Source organism: Strix uralensis, chromosome 1 (genome assembly GCF_047716275.1).
Source record: "Strix uralensis isolate ZFMK-TIS-50842 chromosome 1, bStrUra1, whole genome shotgun sequence".
Lineage (NCBI taxonomy): Eukaryota > Metazoa > Chordata > Aves > Strigiformes > Strigidae > Strix > Strix uralensis.
In genome coordinates, this window is record NC_133972.1 from 115,977,553 (window position 1) to 116,004,238 (window position 26,686).

Sequence of the window (26,686 nt, forward strand, 5' to 3'; positions counted from 1 at the left end):
TTCAAAAATACTCAGTTTAAAGTCTTTCAGAGACAATAAAATCACAAAAGCAATAGATGTGTTTCACAGGAGAATATTCACTGATTGACAAAAGTATATATTCAAAGCAGTACCAAAGGAAAAAAAGCCTTTAAACTTTAAAGTTTAAAGTTTTTTAAACTGTATGCAGTGTATGGGAAGTTCTATTCAGAGTTTCATGATTAAAGTAACACTAAATATTTTATTGAAGGTAAGGTCCGAACAGCTGTAATATACACGGAGAACAAAGCATAGACTCTGAAGAATCACATATCTTAATCTCTTTGGAAGACAAAATGAATATAATGAGAATTTAAAATTAAACCAGTAGCATATTTTAAGTTAAAATTGCTTTAAAATAAATTCAGTCTGCTATGTCATGTGTTGTGTCATGATATGATACAGATCCAGCAGAATTCTCATACGGATAAAGACCACTACTATAGAATATATTCAAAGAATATGTCTTTGTTTTTTTAGAATTCATTATAACATTTTCTGTTGCTTTATTGTTCTTCTTCATCTTATTGGAATTTTTTCTTTAGATTGATGACTAATTAAACAAAAGTAATCTTTATTTTTTCCAAAAAAAAGTACTGGTTTGTATTCTCCTAGAAAACTTGGACAAAAAAAATGCAATTTGAAATAGATTATACACTTGAAATTATACAGCTTCCATTTGATCCCAGTGACATTGAAGCTGGGATAGCTTCAGGGAAACTAATGATTTTCTGTGATGTTGTCAGTATCTCTGCGCTTCCCTTAATTTACTCTTCATCTGTGTGCAATCAAACTTAGAAGAGAAATGTCCCCTGAACTAGAAAAGGGCTGATCTCAGATCCTGGCATGGCCTGATTTTTAATAAAAAAATAGCAACTAAAAATGACAACTAAAGGTTTACAAGCACAATAGAGGGCACCTGCAAGGTCACACATGTTATCTGCAATTTCTGGTTGTTGAAAAGTTGTGACAAACAGATTATTTGTGAAATACTTTGGAATGAAAAAATCTGTTTAAGCACTGTCATACCTGTGCATAATTTCTACAGGATGACTAGATCATGCAGTTACAGAACTGGAGAAATTGTTTGTCTCTTGGAGGACTTCATAAGAGGGAAAGAAATATTTCAGGTGGAAGAAAGGCCCCTATAGTAGAAGCAGGCATTGAGTTACATAGGAAATGGGCATATTATCTGTAAAACTACATCATCAATATTATACTAGAGTACCTTAATAAGATAATGAATATAAACTGTTTAGTGGAAACAGCCAAGAATTGCATATTTGCATGTTTAAGGAACAGACATCAGTCATCAGATAAGCAGTATTAAGAGGAAACCTAAATGGCTGGAGGTTAGAAGATGCTTTTTCCACCTAGCAAAAAGAACACACAAGAAACTATTGCTCCCTGCAAATATATCAGAAGAGGAAGAGTTGTTTACACTCAAGATAATGCTACTACAGGACCAAGATGACATAAACTGGTCATTGTAAACTTGTATTTACACAGAGCTTCCATTTCTGAGCTGAGTAAGGCTAAGGAACAGAAGGCATAGGGAGGACAAAAATACCTAACCAGTTTTAAGGCAGTGATGCAGAGATCACAAAAAAAAACCCCAAACCACAAGGTTGCTTTCAATAGCAAAGAAATGGGTGCACATGTCCCAGGTGACCAACATCAGCCTGGCATCCTCTTGTTTTACATTCTATAACTGTCAGCTGTGAAGTGTCCTTGAAAATCCTGTTTTCTACTGTCAAATAAAATCCTAAACTGCATGGATAACCAGACTGATCTATAGATATTGGTAATTATTATACTAATTAGAATTGAAAGTAGTTATGAGACTAGTTAGATAAACATATGGTGATCATGTGTTGATCATTTACCAATATAACATCCAGTTTAAATTGCTTGTTATTTTCCATATAAACTTGATAGATTTTATGTTCCACATTTGACAATGTTTTTTCTCCTTTTCCTCTGCCTATACATGGTACATATGCCTCTAAATGAGCCAATGAAGATTTAAAATATATAAATATCAGCATATATTAAATACGCACTTTCAATATCTTTCTTCACCTTAATCATGTTTTAAACTGATGTACAAACATGGTCGCAGTAAAAATATTACAATGTTTAAAAAATAATCAGGTAATTACAATCCCACTTTTTGAAGTGAAGATTTTGTCTATTATTGGTGAATGGACCTGAAGTCAAATGAACAGTCTTAAGTACTCAGAGCAATATATAATATATTCATATATCCAGTCTAGGGACCCACCAGGAAAAGGATCCAACCATAAATGATATCAACATCACTCCCAGACACTGAAGCTAATTGGCACAGATTGACCACATGCACAGCCATAAGCACCTTGGGAAAAAAAGTGGGTTTTATAGCCTAACTACCTGGGATTTGTTTGGAAAATAGTTGGCATGAGCCATGAGAGCAGCATAGAACATTGTCACAGTTCAACAGTGTGTATGATCACATTGGAGTGCCCAGAAAGGTTTCTGGGCATTTTAATTCACTAGTATAACTGCAGCACCAAGAGGCCAGAGCATGTTCAGCACAGTGTTATCAGAAACATAATCTGGGCGAATGAAAGTGGACTATCATGGAAGAGGAAAAAGACCAGCCCTTCCTAATTTCAAGCTCTAAAGCATGTACCCAATAATGACCATGAGAGCAAAAGGTTGTTTTTTAATATATTTTCCTTATAACCTAGAACATTAAAAAAATTCCTAAACAGCTAAAAATAGCAGTTTGGAAGAATGTGAGTCCTACTATAAACTCTATCAAACAAATGTCTCAGGATATGTTGGTTTGGAAGTATATATTAGAGTCATTGATGTAAAAGACATGAATCAAATGATGCAAACTGATTATTTTAAATGCAGTTTTAATTTTTTTAGTACGGAGACCTAATCAAATTTTAAAGTCTGCTCAAAAATACCAAATCATCTGAATACCAATCCAGGAAATTAGCATGGACTAGAGACTTGCCTGCAGTAAATATATACAATAACTTTGACTTCAGAGACTAGACTCATAGAATTGAGCTTGATTTTCTTTTCTCTTTTAATAACTGCAGTCATCTCAAAGAAAACAGAATATGATACAGAAGTGACAACACTAATGCTGAGAAAAGTAAGAAGTAATAAATCTTAGTATCTTTGAGATACATGGAGCAGGCATTTTTTTTTAATTCTTTATCTGCTATTCAAAGCAGAGAATGAGACTTTCAGCCCCTTCTGAATCACTTGTACCGCTGTCTTTATTTTTGTTCTGCACATCTTTAAATTGCTTCCTTCCATCACACCAGTATAAATCAAGAACAAATCCACTGAATTCAGTGGATCCACATCTGGAAATAAAAAAGAAAGATAGGTAGGTTCAGTACACTAGATAAAAGCCTTCCATTATGTTAGGTCTAGTTCTTGTCTCAATTTGATGGGAATATGATATGGGATGATGGGATATAAATCTGGATTATCAATGTGATTTGGAGTAATTTAGAAATAGTTAATATCCGAAGAATGCAAAGAGCTAAATAAACGACTGGCAATGAACATACTAATCTTAATTAAATTGGATTAAGACAAAGTTCTCTAGATCAGTGCTTTAAGGGAGTCTTGCTGAAGTAATAGATTGCATCTTCAATGAGCAGTCTCTTTTCTAAGAGTAGGAATGATTAAAGAAAATCTGGTTTTCTTGTGAAGGTTCTTTTAAAAAAGCTATGTAACAGATTTCCCATAGCCATTTGGGAAAAATAAATGTCCTATGCTTCAGAGTTTTATTTAGGTCTCCATGAAAACTTGTCCAAACTCTAAAGCCCCTTTGATCCAATAACCTTTCCATTTTCTATGCTTGCTCAAAAAATTGATTGGTAACGCATGTAATATACATAAAAAAGATCAGCAAGGTATAACAATCATAAAATATTGAAAAGTGCAGTATTGTCACCCTGTCAGTACCATTCTCAAAGACAGCTTCCAATTAAAAGACAACAAAATGTCAATAAAAAACAGAATAATGTCCAAACATGCTGAAAACACTATGTTATTAACCATTCAAATGTGAAGAGAAGTTGACTTTCTTAACACTTTTTTTTCCTTTTTTGCTACATTTTCGTATCAATAAAGAAGTAATATTTTAATTTATGTATAAATCCTAGAAGTGTGATATACTGAAATCTGAGGAAAATATTCACCTTTTATAAACAATTGCTCACCATTCACATTTATTGCAATTATGTGAAACCACAGCAAATACATCTGAGTAAAACTTGATTGGCATGTTCATAGTGAAAATGCCATAACTATGCTCATATTATACTATCAGCTACTTTTGCTGGTTGTCAACACATCAGCAATTATACCTTCATCAATCAGCTCCTAAAAGCAGAGTCATCTTAGCTTTCTTTATAAGTGTGAGAAAAAAAAATTAGAGCTCAGTATCAGATACAATTAAGCACATCCACAGCTTTTCCAGTATGAATCATTCTGTTGAAGACAGTTTATCTTATCAATTAGAGACTTTCAGGGGTGTATTTTGAACAGTAAACAGTGCAAATTTTATGACATTCATATTTGACTGTGGTTTGTTTGTACCAGGATAAATTGCAGAATCCCGGCAAATCCAATTCACACATGTGCTTTGTAACTGTTACAAGATGTTGGCCACAATGCACTGCTTTTGTAAACTCAGAACACTAAGCAATGTTTTATCTGCTTTGGAAGTTATGTTTTTCTTTGTAATTGTAGTCTGGGTGCATCCTCTAAGTGCGTCCTACCTGAGCCATTATAATGCACATTGTTATGTTGCTAGACATTAACAAAGCTTTTTTCACAAGAGGTGGATGAAGTAACTGGCACTTTCTCTCTTAGCTACACCATGTGTGACTCACAAAAGTCATAACCTGCGCCCAGTCCCTATCCTAGTCAGTATAAACTAGTCCCACAACTAACTGGAATTTATGGTAACAGCAACTCATCAAAGGAAAAATACATATATTTCAGGAGAGTGAAAGAAAACAAGTGGACTAACAGAAAAGAAAATTTGGTTAACTTTCTGGTTTTCTGCACCACTCACTGCCTTTCTTTCAACCAATAAATACTATCTTTGTGTAACTCAGCAAAGGTCAGCTGAGACAGTTCTTTGAATACTCAAGCATTCGTCCCTGAAAGGTAGACACGAGCCATCTATGCCAGAAGGGTTTCCCAGAAAATGTGCAAGCCAACACTCTTAACTCATTAAAGGAAACCAATTAGAGCCCAGAGGGTGAGACAAGTATTTGTTTTGTGTCTGATTCAATACTCTAGAGGTTGAATACAGGAGCCTGGCAAACCACAAGCATAGGGATGTTATTCAGAGACAACATGCTTACCTATGTCTTAAAAAAAATATATATATGCACACATATATATTCCAGTATTTTACAAGATTAAGCTGTCTTCTCCAGAACTAAAACTAATTATTTTTTGTAGATTGTTACCTAGCAGTTTTATTTCATGACCATTCTTTGCTGTATGCTAAAAGCAGGATGAGCTTATTACATGACAAAAGCAATCATTACAAGAAAAGAACTAGAAACAAAAATGTCAAAATCTTGTGAAATAACCTTTTTGTAGTAGTTGTCTGCAACCAGTGAAGGAAATTGTCCATGGTGAGTTAAATTCTGGTACTTACAGCCTCCCACCAAGAATGCTTATCAAAGGTTACAGCCACTAGAATCAACGAGAACTGATATGATGGCAAAATAAGCCCAAGTGACCTGAACAGTGACATCAGATTAAAAGCTTTGGCCATCCAGTACAGTTCCATAAACAGCTTTTAAATGTCACATAATTATTGTTATTTCCCTTTTATCTGGAACAAGCATCCAACACACGGGGGGAAAAGTAGACACACAATTTTTAAGGCATCAGTCTTCATTATGGAACCACTGTTTATTCATTGTTTTGTTGTTGAGGAAAGACATTTGTCAGAAAACAAAAGCCAGATAATGATTTTAGTATTACCTGCTGCTGAACATCATACCAATGAAAGTCTTAGGAATTTAAAAGTAACAGAATTGACTCCCATCACAGAAATCAGAGGCCTATATGAGGGTGACAAACTCCCTGTGAAAGCGCCAGCAGTCAAGTGCTTCAGCACGAGATGGGAACACACTGGCACAAGGCACCTGGGTCCACACACACAACATCAAAAGGACACAACAGGGTCTGTGGGAATCAATGTCAACTAGCCAGCTTCTCCATGAACACTTGGGTGACTAAAATCAGATTATTTTAATCCACTTAACACCAGTGGAACTATATTTTGGTCACTAGTTTGTGAAATATCTATCTGTATTAATTCTCTACTACTGATGTAGTGCCCTTCCCACACTGACTGCACAACACTATAACCTTCTGAGTCAGAACTGGTTACTAATTTTCAGAAGCAGAAGAAAGAAACACATACAGACATGAGTGCACTTCCTTTGCAAACAAGAGGTTTTTAGCTCTTTCCATCACCCAAAACATCATAAAAGCCTGTCAGCACTATACTGTGATTGAGTGAAAGAGAAAGGGATGCACTGAGGACACGGAAAAAGACAATATCCCAGGAAAAAAGCAAACAAGAAAAGATGTAGTCTGCAAGGGAAGTGCTATTTAAAGTTTGTTTGGCAAGAAAAGCACAAATGCTGTAACAGACAAGCTTACATCAATCAGCACAGGAATTACAAGATCCTAGGAAGACCCAGAAAAACTGAGTAAATCAAACCAGGTAATACAAGCTCTGTGAAGAACCAGAAAGGAGCTTGATGGTGAACAAATCAGAAAAGGCTCTGAGATGGAGAAAGTTTCTGGAATATGGAGTTCCTGCTTCAGAACACTCATAGTATGCAGTAGATGTGAGTTTCTCTCTTGGGAGAGATGTAATGTAACTCAACATGTGAAAGGGCAAAGTGATTGTCATTTAAACATACTAATAATAAGATGATGAAAACGTAGACTGTCAGAGGAAAGCATTTACTCTGTGGAGGAATCTGACCTAGAAGAGTTGGATTTTGGCTGCACATTGATTACAGGCTATTAGCTTGGAAGAGCTGGACATGTAGACTTCACAGGCGACATACCCACTGCATAATATAAATGAAGCTGCGGGATGGTGAATGACCGACATCTCACAGATAATAAAATAACATTTGAGATGCGGAGACATTGTACCACTAGTAAATCTGCCTAAAAAAGCATCAAGACTGATGACAAGGTCAAGTATGTTTCTGGTGCTGTAGGCCTATTCAATCCAATAAAAATACAGTAATCTATGTTGGCTATGTTCTTGAGCAAAGCAGTTTGAGCAGATTTATGAACCTCTGCCTGAAAATCTGTGAAAGATAAAAGCAAATTTGCCTCACTGACAGGAAGCAAATGACAGTGGGTCCTAGTCTTGAGAAATATGCAGCAGTGCGTACCCAGGAATAAGGTGCTTCATTTTCAAAGAAGCAGTCACTTCCACCTCCCCATGGCAGGGTGTATTCGGTATACAAGGTATATTCTCTGACAAGAGGATGAGAACAGATTTTGACACACTTAATAAGGGATCTGAGTCACTAGGATTTGACCAGTTGTTTTCATGAGACTCTGAATTGTGACTCATTCCCACAAGACCCTTCAGATACCTGGGAAGGCACCTCTTAAGGACTGAGGTAATCTAACCTATTCTATTAAGTATGGATAGACTGTGCTGGGATTTTTTTTACACCAAGACTAATTCAAGTCAGGAAACACTGATCTAATTCTCTTGTAATCAGACTACCGTTTTGCTTCTTCCTGCCACAGAGCCAGGTATGACTCAAAGTATATTTTCTTTAGATGGCCAGGCAAGTTCCCTAGGATACTGAAGGAAAGATCCAGGTGCTGACATATTAGTAGTTATCACCATTTGAGATAACTGCTTGTGTTCAAGACATCCACTTGGAGATACACCACAGGACCACATGAGACCACAGCTCTCCTTGAGTGGAAGGCTGTTGGTAGCCAAGTGGGATCACAAATGTCATCAGACATCCACGTGGAGGATCCTGAATCCCAGCCACTGCATCTTACCTATGCCTCAAGGCACAGGACTGAAATTAAGATGTTCAATTCAAGACACAGATGAACAGGACATGTGGTAGCAGCACATCCCTATTTAAAGCAGATAAGGAGCAAGCCACCAGTGATTTCAGAAGTGTGAAGCTTCTTGATGGATTATGTGTCACTCTCATAGTCATAGCAGGAAACATAAGGTTATCATTAGTGAGGGGAAAGATATTGCCTTAATTTAGTCACTTGGGTGCAGCTTAAATGCTGGCTGTGAAACAACCAAAAATGAGAATAGGTGTATGGACAAGACCAAGAAATAAAAACCTTGACAGCAAGAAGATGTTGAAGTGATGATGAAAATCTTGAGCAATTTTTAATACATTTGCAAAGAAAAAGTAAAGATTTTACCAGCAGGGTGTTTGCTAGCCTTGCACAGGGCAAAAAATTGAATACATATAGTTGAATGACTGTAGTATCTGCTTCTCCCCACAGGAGACTAAAAGTTATCAGCTCAGGTTCTAAGAATTACGAGCTTCAAACCCATTACATTTCAGTAACATTAAAAATGTATTTCCCTCAGAGTTTTTGTGAACTCTGACTTCTAACTACACTGGTTGAGATATAAATAGTGCACATTTACATATGGAAATTACTTTGCTACTTCTGACTTGTGTGCATCCCCTCGGCCTGTGTGGTACCTTTAAAAGAAAAAAACCTCTGTTACAGAGAACTGTGAAATAACCTTCCTGTATGTGGAAGCTGGTTTTCACTCAGTATCTATGCAAAATTTCTGCTTTCCACAGAAAATCATGATTTGTATCACTGTTTAGTGTAGACTAGAGTTGTGCAGATATTGGGATGAAAACTGAAATATATTAATCAGAAAATATTATTCTCATGACTGACAGAGCTGCATTTCCTCATGCTCCCACCCTCTATGGGCTAGACTGCATCCTACACGCTGTACAATACATTGCAGTAAATTTTGTTTAGGGAGAAGCCTGAGAAAGATGAGAAGATATGCATGTACCATTTTTTCCCCTGAAATTTTCTGGTATTTCAATTTGCACCCAATACAGAATATAACACTTTTTTCCTACCCCTCTCATCATCATCTGTGCTTTGTCATAAGATAAACTTTGTTCTAGCACTTTACGTTTGTTTTGTAAGATTTGATTCTTTTGGAATTGTACTAACCTCTTCATGTCACCTGTTTGGGATTAAAACAAGGACAGGGAATTTGGTAAGCTTGTATATTGTATACTTCCTTATTTTCAGAAAAATTCTGTTGGATCTCAGCAGTGACAGTGAGGAATTGTCATTACCAATACTGCTGTTGGTGTAGAACCAGCAAGGGAGAATCCCCTGCACTCCTCCTACACTCGTACACAGTACCTTGTTTTTCCTGAAAAAATAACCATTCCATTGTAGCCTTGTAGCCCATACTAATGGTTCTCATCAAGTACAAGGACCACTAATCACTAGCTCCATTGTGTAAACTCCATACTTTGTGGCTCTGGTGTGTAAACCTGATGGGATCCAGGCCTTGCTAACGACTTCCTTATCACCTCTTCAATGTGAAGTGATAAGAGGTGAGCAACTGTCTCCAGAAGCTGGGTGATTTCCCAATAAGCATGAAGTCAGCAAAAATCTGCTGAAACTGAGGGAGAAGCAAAGGTGGGAGGGGGAGATTGTGACCACTGGCTCAATTCAAGACCAAAAAAGCTTGTCCCCCTACACCTGCAAGGAGCATGCATGCTAATTTACACAGCAAGCGAGGCTAATTTAAATGTAACTAACAAATAGCAAGTGGTAATGGTATTACAGACCAATGAGTGTAAACTTTCATAGGTTTTTACTAATCATGTAATAGGATAAATAGGCTGTAGTTCCTCTGTGTAACGTGCTAGCTTTGTGGAATTACCCCCTAGCACTCATCTTTGCGCAACTATGGAACAAATGGATATCTTGGCTCTGTCTGTGAGACTGGCTTTTGCACACCAGGTAATGAACCCTGTTTGAGGGACACCACCACGACTACTAGATTTGTATTTGATACACACTGAATTCACCTTGCATGTCTTACTGAGATGCTGTACATATGCAGTGGCCATTTCTGACATTTCTGGATGCCAGGAGGCCTGGAAACCGGAATCATTCTCCAAAGTGGAGAAGGAGAAGATTTTTCCTAGTGGACAGCCTCAAAAAATTGTAAAGCTGCCTATCCTGCTTTAGCTGGGACTGGGGATGTAGTTATATGGTGACTAATAGAAAGGAATCACTGTTAATAGTCATTTTGTGTTTTCAGTTTAGAGCAGGAATTTGAATATGGATATATACAAACAAAACAGAGTTACTTAGAAGGACATGGGCCACCTAATTCATGGTCCTTAGCTATTCCTAGGAATCTGTCCAGTGATTTACAGTGATTTAAGGAAGCAAAGAACACCTTAGTAAATGCATTTATCTCCCTTCTGTCTTTTAAATCTGTTTCTTACAGCAAACCCCACTGAGTTCTATGAACATCAACCACATGAAAGCTGGAGAAAAGAAACATCACAGTGCTTTTGAAATTCTGCTGTAGCTTAAGAAAATGTGGGGACTACCAGAAAGAAATTAGCTGAGTTAATGTTCTGGGAAATTTTCTCATTTCTGGGAAATTTTTTTCTTTAGCTTTTTGGTTGGCCTTTTTTTTATATTTTTGCCTTTTGTTTTCTTCTGCCTAAGCCTGAAATTTCTGAGGTTTTTGTGTTCACCTAAAATGTCATCAACCCCTTCTGTAGGGAATTTTGAATTATTTTAACTGTCTCTAGATCAGTGGGAGGCAGTCACCATCCGTATAATACGCACCTCATTTACTTTTCTTCCTTCATGAAAACAGCTCGCAGAAGCTGTCAAAATTACTGTTGCACACTACATGCTGAAAATATTCTCTGCACAACTGAATCTCTTTTAAAGCTGATTTATTTTAGATACAGAGGGAAGAGTGGTGAATCTCAAGAAGCAGAGAATAAAAATGTATGTGTGTGTGTTCATCTGCATGAACAGCAATCTTAAGAAACAGAATCTCTCCAGGGGAGTAAACAATGCACTGAGATGAGATGCATGAGAAACTAAGGATGTGATTTGAGGGATGTCAGCTTTTTCAGCCATCGTATATGATTAACACAACCTCAGAAAAAAACCCAAGTTGATTTTTCTCTGACATAAAGAGAAGCTCTCATAAGTGTTCATTAAAACTGTGTAAAAATCACTTGCTCGCTAATGTACCCTCCCTTCTGCCAGTTTCTGAGAACATGAGAACATATTTGGAGTTCTGAGAACATGAATTTACTAATTTAATGATATAAGGGAAAATACAGCTCTTGGTGGGAGGCCCAGTCTTGAAAGCTGCCTACTGCCTGTCCCCTAATTTTGTGTTAGTCATCATGTTTAACTGTAATATATACAGCTAAGTGCTTAAATAGTATCTCAAGGCAGGATGGGAACCTGCAAGCCATCATTAGGTGAAAAGTTTCTTCTCGAAAATAACAAAAAGTGCAGACATTAATTCAGGGGTTCTTTGTGGGAAAAAAATGTGATGATAATATAATTTATGGTCTTATGAAGAAATCATTATCTTCACAGCTCCTGTTCACCTGTTCTGAATTATGAGAATTGGACAGAGGAATTTTTTTACATATGTCCCAGAAAGAAGGATTTTTGTTGTGACCAGTAAGAAGTGATTGTACCTGCCTGGCATCAGAGGGTCACTGGGCTCATCCAGGCTGGCTCAGTCTGCTTTGGCAGTTGCCAGGATGAGGCCTCTTGACTGTGGAGTGTCTTGTTTTAGCTTCACCCTGTGATCCCCAAAGTGGCACTGGCCTGACCAACCACAGTGGGGAGTCAACAGGTGACAAACAGCAGCCCTTGAGGGCAGCTGGGGCTGGGGGAGGCAACTGTGCCACTCTCTGGCTTTAGCTGGGACCCCCTGAGAGGGGAAATGAAGCTGTGAGGAAAAAAAAAAAAAAAAAAAAAAAAAGACCAACAAAAACACCACATAAAAATAGTCCCAAGCAGATCCAAGACTGGGGAGGAAGAAAACCCCACCTTGAACATCATATCTATCCCAGTGAAGATCCCAGGATACCAACAGCTTGTTGTAAACTGCCCCCTTTCCTCTTGAAGGGACTGAAACTCTTATTCTTCCATCCTCGAGGCACACAGGAAGAGTGAGTGTCACACCAGGAAGAAGAGGGAGATAGAGTAAGTTTTCCTGCACAACAATGTTAAGATTATTATTAATGAGGCTTTTTCACATTTCTTCATATTGTAATAGCATTAATATAGACTGATAACAGCTATTTATTGTCCTTTGATTAGATTGCTAATATTTCAGCTAAGTTAAAAATAAGTTCTTGGATCCTTATATGTGCCATGTTCCCTTTTGCTATTAAAAACATTTTGAATGTAACATATTTGTTTCATTTTTTTATTATTTTTTCATATTTTTAATATTATTTCATATATCTTATTTTTGTTTTTAAAAGTGCAGTTATTTTCAAGAAATGAGGTATTTTAGTTCATTCAACTACTTTTTACAAGAAATCACGAATGACAAAAGGTTCAGGACATGAGATGTTATAAAATCATATTTATCAGTTTACAGTATCTGCTTTTATTCTAGACCACTGAGGGATACTGTGAATTGCATTACCTATAGAATATAATAGAAGACAGTAAGTTCTCTGAAGCAGTAATCATCACCTAAAATGCATTTTGTAAAACATACATCCCAATGTGGCACTTGGCTCTGTTCAAGCCTCCAATGCTTTGCACAGTGATGCAAAACAGCTCAGACAAAAATAAAGTACTACATATGTAAATACTTATACTGTGCAAGCACTGTACTTATCAAGTACTGAACTGTACTTGTTAAGAAAGAGAGAGAAGAGAAAGGGAATCAGTAATAAGAAATAGTATTTTGGTCAAAAATGAAACTACCAGAATCTTCTTATAAAACAAACACAATGAAACTTTCCTCAGCTCTCTGATGGACAGCAGCTTCTAAACAGAACTTTTGCATTACTCTAGCTGACAGTTTATGCTAATTTCCTCCTCCTTGGTTATAAATGGTCCTTACACCAATTATAACTATACTTGATATAATTAAACTGAGCAGCTTGATGAATAGAAATGGTGTTTTCAAAACAAAAAAGAAGAATGAACTAGTAAATGACTGATTGACAAGGAAACTAAGATATTTTTTTAAACAGAGTGAAATCTAAGTTGCGTGATACATCACATAGGGTAGGTAGGATTGCAGAGGAAAATGGATTGTGATTAGAAGTGATAACAGCTTGAACCTACAGAGATTTATTATTGTTTTGCGTTATATTCTTGCATGTGTTCTAAGACCAAAATGAACCACCTTATGAAAGACAATCAAACCCGGACCCAAATATTCTGTTTAATGACTTTGTTACTGTTTAAGTGTTGTTTAAGAATAGGGTGCTCTGAGAAGGTGAACAAGACTGAAAATTAGCAAGAAGTCTCTTTTATGGAAAAAGAAGGAAAAAAAGAATCATTCTCCATAAAGCCTATATTGGTCTTCTCTTTTTATGATCTTATGCAAGGTGTAAAGTTCTGTCAAAACACGAAAATCGTTGTTGTCCAAGAGTCATCATTGGTAGTGCTGGTATAGTTATTAAAACAGCTGTTTTGCCTAACTGAGCAGTGAAAATTGGCCTTATCCATGCCTTTCTTTTTCAGAAAATATTATCTTACTATTTCATACCAATTTATCTGTATATAAGAATCTTACTACCATCTACTGCCTCCTGCATGGGTGTGTTAATTTTTTGCATGACAAAGTAACAGTCATAAAACTGATCTTTTTACATAAAACTGAAAAACAACATACATTGCTTTTTTCTTTTTTTCCTCTTTGTACTTTAAGAGCACTTACTTTATGCTCTGTTTCCAAGTTAGGAAGTCACTGCCACACCACTTCTTTTCTTTTGGTGTTGCCAATTAAATACCCCAAACTCCAGTCTCGAACTGAGCTTCACAGGAAGACAGTTTAGATCCCTATTCCAAATCAGTATGTAGCAAACGTGTTTCTCTTTGTATATACAGAATGCTTTTATCACTTCGAATTTGTGTATCCAAGTGGTCTGTTGTACATGCAAACTGTTATGATTACATCTAAGAAAGAATGTGAGCTTCCACATATGAAAGCTGTTATCTGTTGATAAATCTCAGCACATATTTTGGCAGTCAATAGATACATTTTGAGAGAGTTATTCTTCCCCCAGAAATGTGGACCTAATGCCACTCATTATTCTAATCACCAAAGCAATAGTTTACAGTTAAGCACTTAAAATTAAGCACATGACCAAAGCAGAAACTGAGAGACGTAATTTTTGAATTTTAAGCTAAATCAAGCTTAACTGGAAATTATGTAATTTCCAAACAAATAATTGAATTATAGAGCTGTATGTGCAGGGATGCGAGACCTCTGCTGGTGAAAACAGCAGACAGGAACAGCAATATGTGCAAACGGATGCACAGAAGAGGACTGGAAATGGATGAAGGTAACAAGGGTCCACTACCAAGGTGGTGATGCCCCACAGGGCACAGTGCCCATCACCCACAGGACCAATTACCCCAGCACAGCAGAGGCTTCGACCCAGAGCAAGATCTGAGGGAGGATGCAGCTCTGCAGGTCAGCACCTCCTCACACAGAAGGTGTCAACATCAGGGAGCTCACTTTTACAGCCATAGGATCCTCTCTGAAGATGGAGGACTGCTAGGAAGTGGTGGGATCCACCTGACAAAGTGGAGCAAGGGCATCTTTGCCAATGGGCTGGCCAACCTAGTGAGGAGAGATTTAAACCAAGAATGATGGAGGACAGAGATTGCGGACCACATTTAAAAAGGAAGCAGTAGACAGGGGTAGAAAACAAAGGATGAATGACAATGGGAACAAGGGAGACTTCAGGAGTGGTAAAAGTGGGTGAAGGAAAACCAGCCTCTAGTGTATGTACAGAAATGCATGCATCCTGGGAAACAAGCAGGAGGAGCTAGAGCTGCATGTGCCATCACAGAAGTGTTCTACAAAGGATTTACATAATCTCTTCAGGGAAGACAAGCAGGGAAAGGGCACAAGGGAGGATATTGCCCTCTACAAGCAGGAGCAGCTTGGATATACAGGACTGTTGTACATGATGAACAGCAGTCTGGGTGAGAGCTTTCAGGTCAGGGTCAGCAGAGAGGCCAGTAAATGTGTCACTGTGGTGGGAGATTGTTACAAACCACTCAATCTGAGACAAGGTTGGTGACATCTTCTTTAAACAACTCATGGAAGCCTCTGCACCACAGAACCCGGTCCTTTCAGGGGTCTGACAGCTATTGGAAGGTCAATAAGGAGAGATCCAAGAGTCAAATACTTTCTGGTGGGTGCTGAGGATAACTTCTTGATGTAGGACTTTCATGTAATTTGTGGAGTGAATCCTCCTGCAGCACACTTCTGTGCATGTGAAGAAGATGACTGGGAATAGTCAGCAGAGACTGGCAAGGGTAAATCATACCTGAGCAACTGGGGAAGAGCAGTGGATGCCATTTAGCATGGCTTTTAGCACTGTCTCCCGTAACCATCTTTTATACATGTTGGGACATTATGCTCTGGGTGGGTGGACAACCAGATGGGTAAAAAACTGGCCAGATAATTGGCTTCAGAGAGTAGAGGTCTATGGGTAGTGCTTAGTAACTTGTGGAGTACCACAGGGGTCTGCAATGGGGCCTTTCCTGTTTAACATATTTATTAATGACCTGGAGAAGGTAATGGAGCACACTGTCATCAACACTGTAGATGGCATCAAGCTGGTGCTGGCAGGAGGGGAAGTAGTCAATATGTTCAAAGACAGAGCTGCCATTCAGAGAGACTTAGGCTAGCTGCAGGAAGGGGACAAAAGGGACCATGTGAACAAGAACAAGATCCAAGTCCTGCCCTTAGGATGGAAGAGTTTCTGAAATGACAGAGGGTGAGGGCTGACAGGCTGGGGAAGGACAGACCAGCAGGAAAGGCCTTGGTGAGCAGCAGGTTGAGCCTGAATGAGCCATACATCCTCATGGCAGAGGTGGCCAGCAGCATCCTCAGCTGCACGAACAGGAGCATGGCCAGCAGTTCACAGGGAAGGGACTGTCCCCCTCAGTACTTGTTAGACTGCATATTTTATACCATGTGCAGTTTAGCCACACCCCTCAACATGAGCAAGACGTCAACAAACTGGAGGATGTTCAGAAAAGGACTACCAAGACAGCAGAGAGGCTGGAGCACTTGCCTTATCAGGGAGGAATTTGGCTTCTTCACCCTGGAGAAGGGATGGCCTTGAGAGGACTCAACAGCAGCCCCCCAGCACCTATGAGGAGGCAATTGATGGAGCCAGACTCTTCACAGGAGTGCATGGTAGGAGGATGGGAGACAATAGGCATAACTTGAAAGAAGTGAGGTTCAGACTGGACATAAGGAAAAACTTTTTCACTATGAGGACAACAGGCATTGGCCCATGTTGTCTGGGGAGACTGTGCAGTCCATCTGTGGAGGTTTTCAAGACGTAAATAAACAAAGCCCTGTGCTTTGGACTGGAGACCTCCAGAGGGCCCTTCCAACCTGAATTTTTCTATGAATTTATCATCCTGTGAAGAATGTATCCTATTTGGATGCAAATGTTTTGCACATACATTGTTCATGTTACAACATTCTAAATGAAATGTTGTTTTGTTTCTGTTGTTTTCAGATTTTTTGATGACTGGTTAATGGCTTTGGGTGTTCTCTCCAATAGTGTAAGACTCTGTGTTACAGAGATGTCATATAGAGAGAGCCATAGAAACTATTCTACTTCACTTCCCGTTTAGGATGGCCTCCCTGCCTACCTGCATGTTGTACCTCATCACAATGATCACCCCAATCCAGTCCACCTATTTCTTCAGCTCCCTCTTCCTGTTACTCTAACATGTGTATAATGTAGTATTGAATGGGATTTTTGCTTCATCTTTGGACAGTAGCCCTGGGGAAGAGGCAATGGATGAGTATTTCCACCTTTCTTCTAAGAATTTTTTTGCTTCACTTTTTTAACAGGCATCATAGTTATGCACCTGCTCACTGGGAAGCCCTTTTGGCTTGATGTCTTATTCTTTTTGAAGAGGTTTTTGGCCTCTCGGTGATTCAGCCTTCATCTGTTATGTCAGGCTAGCAAGGGAAAAAAACATCCAGTCCCTCTTTTCTCCTCAGACTTTTCAACCTCAAATTGTTTGATTAGAAGGAATTCTAGACAGAAATAAAGTCTGTGGAAGATAGCAATAAGTCATGGAATATTTCCCAACAGAAAACAGCAATAAAAAATGGCAAGCCTGTAGTATCATTTTCTAAAAGAAAATTTATGTTGGGAAAAAAAGTTTGTCTCTTATCAAATAAATACACAAATACAGCTACTTTCTGTAATATTCATTGTTTGTTTTAATTTGCTGGTTGACTGCACACCTCAGCTATGTCTTCAAGATTCATCAATAACAAAAGGAAAGTATTAATCCAGCTGGAACCAGGGACAGGAGAACATAAGGATAATCAATATTTGGTGACTGAGTTCAGCTCTCAAACTGCAGTGCTGCAGTGAGGCAGCTGTTAGTGCAAGAGTTCTGCAGAAATGCTGCCGAACTTTTTCACTGAAAATAAATAGTTTAGCATAGGATGTCAGAAAAAATAACTTCAAAATGTTTACAGGAAGTAGAGCAATGCCTGGGGTGGGAGGAGGCAGAGCAGAAGCACAGCAGGCTGGCACTCAGCTGCCTGGCTCATTCAAGGTCCCCTGTAAATCACACTGGAAGGTATACAGAGAAAGTCTACCGGGTCAGGCTCCAAGCATATATTTATAAGGGGGTGCTAAACTCTTTTTCACTTACCAGAATGAAGACAGAGAGTGTATAAAATTGTTAGCTATAAATGAAAAGGGGCTGGCTGAGTTCCCATCACCAAGAAAAAGGACCTACATAGGCTAAAAGTTGCTGCTGTCCCAAGAACATCTGCTGTAGTCTACTTAGGGAAACACCAAGGCTGGGAGTCACACCACTTCTAGCTGGTGAGATTTCGGGACAGCCTCTAGCAGCAGTAAGAAGGCGAGGAGGCCTAACAAGTTTTAAAACAGTCTCTGATGAGATTGTGTGAAAGATTATAAGACAACTTGCCTATGAGAGAGCTCAGTGGTGCTTGCTTCCATGGGTTCCTTCAGAGCACTGCTCATAGTCGTTCACCTGACACCAGTTATTTTTTCCCAGAAATCACAGTTTGTTTTATAAGATAAACAGCTGGAATACATCTAATGAACCTTGCTTGTGACACTGGAGTTCATGAGAAGATGATGAAAGGACCGCTACTATTAATTTTGCCTCCCTTGGCAAAGACGCAATGCAAAACCAAGATTTTTACAAATGTTTTTGTTGCGTTTTCCTAAGAAGCTACAAGCTAAATGCTTGTTATGGTCAACCTGTCCTGAAGTGAAACCTGCATGCATTGCTCTGGCATTATCCTTATCTTTTCCTCACTGTTACTACCCAGAACACTGTAATTCCTCAGAGACATGGGATGGAACATGCAATTGAATGAAAAATAAGGCTATGATGTTGCTACCTTCTCAGATATTTTGTTTTCCATTCTCAACCCCTGTCTATTTTCTTTTTTCCATTAATATATTCAGTACCATTTTCATGTTTCTTGCAGTAGGTAATTTCTTTAGAAACTGATATACATTTCCCCTTACTTAGAATGCCCCTAATGACATTTTCTACCTTCACCAGGTTTTCCTGAGACCGTCCTGCATAAGTTACACTGAGTACAAATTCTGTGCCGTCTGTGGAGACCTGAGCAGAAGAGATTTATAAAAACCACTGATGAAGTTGTCCAGAGACAAAATTCCATTTTCCTAGGTATAATGGAAGGCACTTTGATTGCATAGGTAATAAAATCTCCAGGAAAAGGAAATGGGACAGTTTAATGGTGATATAACAGCTCCAGAAAGATAATTAAAAGTTTTTCCAGTGGAGGCAAGAGCTGTATCATGTGACAGCTAAGCACTAGTCACCCCTTCATGATCAGACTACAGTAAGTATAGAATAAATGCACCCTCAGGTAGAAAAAAAAGGAAGAAAAGGTATAAGAAAAATGAACAACAGTTTGCTTAAGATTACTGTCAGTAAAATGCATGTCTTACTAGGCATTCTTATTTATTTGTTACTACACACGTCCGTTCATGTAGTATGTTTCATGACGGAAACATAGATGCTGGGAGTAGAAAGTAAAAAAGTCTTGTAATTTTTTTTTTTCCTTCTTTTTAAAGTCTTCAAACATTGATACCAACCTACAGGATTCCATGCAGTCTCAGCAAGTGTGCAACATACAACAAATCCTATGATCAAAGCCACAGACTCTGGGTTTCAGTAAGCACCACATGCATATATGCCAACATCTGTGCAAAGTATCTCTTGAGCTTGGAACAAGTGCAGATATCTGTAGAATCTCAGCCTTACAATTCCATTTTTCAATATACTGCTTGAAGAGCAACATTCAGCTTTCTGTAGGTCAAAAACATAAGCAAGAAATTAAGTACAAAATCATTACCATGTGACGCTGATACTTTTTTCTTAATCCTTGCATTTTTTTCCTGCGGTGTTCATAGTCTGACAGCTCCTTAGTTGTAGAGGGAGGACAGGCCGGTAGGCAGGCACCCTGCCACAACTGCACTGCACATCTCCAGAGGGGATGTTTCTCCAATGATGAAAGGATTGGTGATGGCAAAAGGCATTGCTGTGATGTCTTTTTCTTTTCATGTTCACCTGTGACAAGGTTGACTCTACTGAACCCCCCAAAAATCACTACTTAGTTTCAATGCAAGGGTGTCACTATTCTTTCTGTCCACCTCCAGAAAAAGATTCTGCTGTTCTACATTGACCTATACTTGAAACAGTGAGTAAGTGACATTGCCTAGTTGTGAAGAAGAAAAATTTTAAAAAACCCACCACATATACTTTCTTTAAAAGTGAGTCTGTTTACATGGTCAGAACAGTAAAGATATCACTAACAGAAAAGTGTGCTAGGTGAGGTCGAGAACTCCTGACCATATGAACCACAAAATTGTTCCAATGCAATTTGGTAGCTTCATTATTTTATTTTTTTTTCCACAATGCAGTGATTCAACGATTTTGTTCTTAAAATAATACAATGATAACAAAGAGACACCTATTTTTTTGTTTATTTTGGAAACATAATAGAGATTTCCTGCAAGTCTGTATCACTTTTTCAGGCTACTGACCACAAAGCTTTCTGCCAAGAAGGGCACCATGATTGCCAATTTCATGGCCCTGAAGGAAAGCTGAAGATCTTTCTAGTTTCCACCCAAAGACCTGAAGAAATGGACATACATGCTTGCAGAAATTTAATTTTGTCTTTGTGTGATTAAACACAGTATTTTCTTCTTCTCCTGAAACCATGCCCCAGATCTACTGAAAAGTTATTTTGGCCATTAATCATCTGTTAAAGGAGCCAAAGATGATGCCAGCAGAAGAGCAGAGTCAACATCCCCAGGCAGTCTTGAAAGCTCCTCAGTATAAGTGATGCTCTCCATATTTCCATGCATGCACGCAAAAAAGCCGTGTCTCTGGACACAAGGCCATGAAGATATGTTGAATCATTCATTAACCTCAATCCTTTTTCTTAAAAAAATTGAATTCTTGCATACCTTCTTCCTTTATCCTGAATATCCTTCCCTTCAAAAGCCCAATAATGCAAAAGGTTACTGCATCCATCACGAAGCATTAGCAAATTATTTTATATTCTTCTCAAGTGCTTCAGTAGACCATTCATATCCAGGTACCTGCCACAATTTACTGTAAAAAATATGTTGTCAAGTGAGTGTTTCAAATCTAACTATAATCCACAATAGCCCAGATGGCATGCTATCATTTCTAAATAACTCATTTATATGAAAATGTATCAGGTGTCTGGAATAACACTATGATGCACAGCCAATAAAATTGCTATACATGCAAAAGTACTACAACATGTATAATAGGACCCCTTTCTACAGAATTCTTTTTAACAAATATACTTTCTCAATTTGAAACAGTTTCACTTCCTCATTATTTTACAAAAGGGTTCATATTTTTTAGTTCAAATATTTCCTTTTTGAAACAAAATTATTGTTCCAATGTGCTTCTAGGGAAGTGGAAATGCCTAAACATATGCCTAGGAAGCAAAGTTCTTATATTGTTTCAAAACAATAATACAACAAATGTATTTAGAGTCTTAATAGTCAAAGTTCCACTATTCACCTATGCATATTACCTGAGCCCTTGCAGTCCTGGTCCAATCTCTACTGAAGTCCAGATACAGTGTCCTACTGGCTTGAATAAGTGAGACTCTGTTTGGGGTTTTTTTTTTTCTCTTGTATACCCTATTAATTTACATTCTTTCTTTAGGTAGCTACGCAACTTTAATGATTCCTTTTTTCTCCTCAAAGGTTTCCTGGTAAATTCTCTTTCTCTCTCTTCAAGCAAACATGCAGCTATGACCCATCATCTTCAGTGTTTCCCTGACATCCCCGGTTACTTTTTTGACTTTGTAATGTTATACAAGTCAAGCACTCTTACTGTCTTAATATTCAGCATGGGTATAAAATAATTATTGGACTGTTTTTGTCAACAACTCTCAAATGATTTTAAAGTTGTCTTTGAATGTTCTGTCCTTTCCTTTTGTACTTCACCAAGAACACACTTAATCTTAAATATTCAAAGACTCCTGCATCTTGGGCTCTCTTATCCTCAGTGATCCCGTATTTTTAGGATCAGGTTTTATATTGACTTCCATTAAAGTTAAAAACAACAAACAAGTGATAGGGGATAGAGACATTAGTTCCTCATCAGCAACAGGAAGCCATGCATGTGAAGCAGCTTTAATCAGTTGCCTGAGAATATCATGAATTAAATAACCCCGAAGTTTGATTTCTCAGTTTAAGATGAAGTGAGGCCACATGCTGCCATGGCACAGTGGAATCACAGTGGAGTTGGGTTTTGTAAAATTCCTTCCTTGCAGCATGCAGATAAGGGTTGAAGCTAGTTCCAGATGAGGAAATCAGGGTTTCTGCAATCAGAAGTTGCTTCTGTTCTGTCTTGACAGCTGTGGGTCAAGAAGATGAATGCCAGATTTCTTGCCTATAGTAACCTGTTGCAACCTTCTGGCATGATGTGAACATCTTTGCTTCCACAGGGCCAGGGATTTCAAAATGCCAAGTTACTGTTATTTGCACAAAAATAATAGTAAATATATTAATATATTATAATAAATAAAATAATAATGGATTTTTTTTTTTCAGTAAATGAGAGTCCAAGCTTGTGACAATTATATGGAAATAACCTTCTTGAAAATTAACCAGCCACAATCTGGTTCACATATAAAATGTCATTTTTTGTTTCTGTTGGATTCAAAACTAGAAAATGCCTCTTCTGTTTGATCCCAACATGATCCCAGTAGTGTTTTAGGAACAGCTCTTCTCATGATATTCCTACCACTAATTCCCTCAGGATCTCTTTGAGGACAAAAAACTCATGAGAACAGGTCCTTGGAGTGTGACATTCACAGACTCAAAAATGAAAGCATTAGAGTTTGAAGCTAGCTTCATAAGGGATCCCAGAATATTTAGGTTCATCTCTTTTAATTTTATTTTTTCATTAGTATGGTCACTTTCCATTATGCCTCTCTTCACATTGTTAAATAAATGTTCAGAAATCCCCAAGTTCCCCTAAGAACTGTTTGCCAAGGTCACACTTCAACTCAAAAGGCAGTATGTATTAACAGAGATGACCACCTTCTTCAAGCAAAACTTCCACAGTTCTAGTTTTCAGTGTCCAAACACCTGCTGGAATACATCCATACTATGTGTGAGAGCTTTGATGGCGTATTTCTCAATATATGCAACTTGATGACAGTTTAGGCCAACCCTGTCCTTTATTCCCGGACATGAGCTACATATTGCCACCCCTTCCTGTCACCTTCTCATGAAGCTGTAGCGAGCTGATTCAGGGAACTGAAAACTAACAGTACAAAAACAAACAAAAAAAGAAGATTCGCACAAGTACTACTGACAGTCAGGTGTGCAGGAAGCTCTAGCTTGGAGAAGGAGAGTGAGTGAGAGGACAGCAGCTTGGAGTTAGTTTGGTTCAAATTGTTCGACAAACTTGCAAATACCAGCCTGAAACTTTCAGGTAGCTAAATATAAAGGAACTCTGTAAAATGTAAAAAGCCATTCTATTCCACGGTATTGCACGGTCCACAAAAACTGTGCCAGTAATAGATTTCATCAGTTGTATGTGACATTAAAGTAGAATAAGTTGTAACCCCTGTGAATTTGAGAATCAGCGTTTTGGCAAAACATGGTTTAAAAAAGAGTTTTACACCTGGAAGACACAGAAATAATACTGCATCTTTCTAAGAGTTCTATCAAGATAGGTATACTGGAAATACATGTTTGTAAGCATAAATAAAAGAAAACATCATGATACAGACATTGTAGCAGAATGCAAAACATAACATTTTGTCAGATGTCCATATGCTTGCAATTACAAAGAAAGATTTTGCTAGTTTAAAAGAATGCTTGAATTTATGACTGAGGGACCTCATAGCTCAGCAGATCCAGCTCCTGATGATCAAAGACACAAGCTGAATATTTTGTTCCTATTATTTCTCCAAGGAGACTGTTTCAGACCTGTAAATACTTTTCTAGGCTAAATTTGATAATAGGCAGTTTATAGCCTTTTGAGTTTGCAAGTTTGCACCAGTTTCTATGCTTTCACTTATATAACTCTTTTTTTTACTTCTCTGATGTTACTTTAAAAGTGTGTAGAAAGCAACTGCCCCTCAGCCTTTATTTGCACCCAATCTCTTCTTCATTCTCCCAATCATCTTTAAAAATACCAAGAACAAATGAAGTCCTAGCATTAGTCTAGAGTCACATGCCATGTGCAGATCTATGGGAAACTTTATTGTTGCATTACTTCACATCAATGAAAAAAAACCAGCAAAATCATTAGGAGTAAAGTGTTCAATCACATATCCTGAAAGAAAATTTCTGGTTTAGAAGGAAGTATTCTAAACTCACTTATGATGAAGTAAATAATTATTGTGTTTCTGAAGACTATAAGTACTGTTATGAAAGTACCTGACACTAAAGTTGTTAGATTTTTTTTATTTTATAGGCCTGAAATTTGTTCTTTAATAGGGAGAATGCATATTACTGTTATATGGGCAGAATGGAAATTGCTGATTATGTGTTTTCACCTCTCTGCCCAGAAATAATCTTAACAGACCATTGGGAAGATAAAAGCATGCTTAATAAGAGGCTACTGGAGAGTGTACAGAAAAGTAATAATGGACAAAGACATTTAGACTGAGAATAGATGGATTTGTCAAGAAAATATTAATTATGAAGGCTGAGAGAAAATATGGGTTTTTTAATAACCGCAGCTCAGATTAAACATCAAAGAAAAGAATAATTAAGTAATTGTATTGGTGCAAAGTCAGATAGATATAAATTGGACATTTAGATTGAAAATAAAGGTGTTTAATCATTTAAGACATGAAGTTTCCAAAAGAGTCTTTCCAACACATCAATAGTCTACATTCCTTTAAAATAAATTTTGGCAAGTTTATCAAAGGGCACATTTGTAAATCCAAATATGGTGACCTACAGAATAGAAACATGATAATTCCTTGCCTGAGAATTTTTTCCCAGTTAAAAGCTTTATTAAATTGAAAACCATATAACAAGTTAGTCCAAAATGTCCAACAATAACATGCCTTGGAAAAATGTTTGACAAAATAAACTTAACTATTCAGCAAAATAAAAATGTCAATGCAAATTATTAACACAGAGAATCTATTAGCATAGATTCTATTCCACTGCCTTCTAAATGTCTCATGTCTATCTCACATATATATGTCAGTCCCTGTGTAGAATTTTGGTGGAATTCAAGTGTGTGGATCTTTTAGAGTGAAATTATGAATACTGTATCATGCAAGGTTTCTTTTTGGTGGGAAGGAGGGGAGGGAAAATGCCACTATGTCACATACGGAAAAAAATTGTGAAAATGTAACACTCTCAAGGTTTCACCCAAAAGTATAGGAATGAACTTCAGTATAACACAGCAAGCTGTACCTTGATAGACACATCATCTTTGAGAAGGGGATACTAATTACTGGTGTTCATGCACTGTTCAAGGAACTTGTTATCTGGACCTCTGCACTTAGACTATGAAGATGATGCATGCCTCTCATATGTAGAAAACAGGAACTTTGGAAATTAATTCACTAAGACGAACAGTCTTTCCTATCTGACAATGAGAGTACCAGCAGTTAATATTCTCTGACTTCATCATCTACCTGCAAGGTTTCCAGCCCTGGGAATCACTTTCATGGTGGTTTGGGTTTTTTGTTTGGTTTTGCTTTTGGTTTTTAATTATTCCCTGAAGCCCTACCCTCAGAAACTTAACAAATATATCCTCTTGGGTAATCATTTATTTACTATTTTTCCAAATGTGTGGTTTAGAATTACCTCTCCTGGGCAAACATCAAAAGGTTTTGAAAGTTCAAGCTACTCTTATGAATGCATTACAGCCCCAGCTCAGTGCATTGCAGGTCATCTTACCATTTTGGTTATTTTTTTCAATTTGTTTTTGAAGAGATCAGGGGGGTTTGTTTTGTATGAGGGTTTGTTTGGGAGGGAAGTCAAGACTGCCACATACACCCGTATTCAAGGGTCTCTTAGATATCACTGTCTACATAGATACTAAATATTGATACTGGATCATCAGACTGGTTTTGCAACTGATCTTCAAAAAACCAGGCAAAACCAGAAAGGATAAAGTGAATAAAGATCATAATGTACTTTGTTTCACAGACCCTAGGAGGGTGATTTTCTGAATAGAGCTTAAAACTGACATGCTTCTGATGCTGGCTTCCATTGGCTTACTGGTAGTTAGGATATGTGGCATTAAGTTGTCTCATAGTAGGTTTCACATGGGACAGTTATTTGGGTTGGTTTGGGTTTTCTTAAAGAAGACAACATAATGGAAGAAGATGTCAAAATAATGAACCTTCAAGTTCTGAAGAAGAAACTAGTATACAGCAGGACACTTTCCTTTAGAAAATAAGACACATGGAAGTAATTCTTCAGAAGAACTACAGAATGAACCTCAGCAACTGTTTAACATCAGGAAGCTGTCATCTGTTGCTGGTGATGATAGCCAAACTGTAGGAAGAGATTAAACTCTAACAGCTGTTAATCTCTCACAAAGCACAAAACACTTAACAGGAAAGTCAACAGATTGAAAGGGGCTTAGAATGACCAGCTGGAAAGTGCGGAGTCCAACCTTACAGGTAATTCTTTTCTACTCCCCACTTGTAAAGCATAGGCTTTCCAGAAAAAATGACATGAAGTTAAACTTCAGAGTTCTTCATGTGTACAAGAAATTCTCACTCAACAACCAAGAAGCGAACCATACA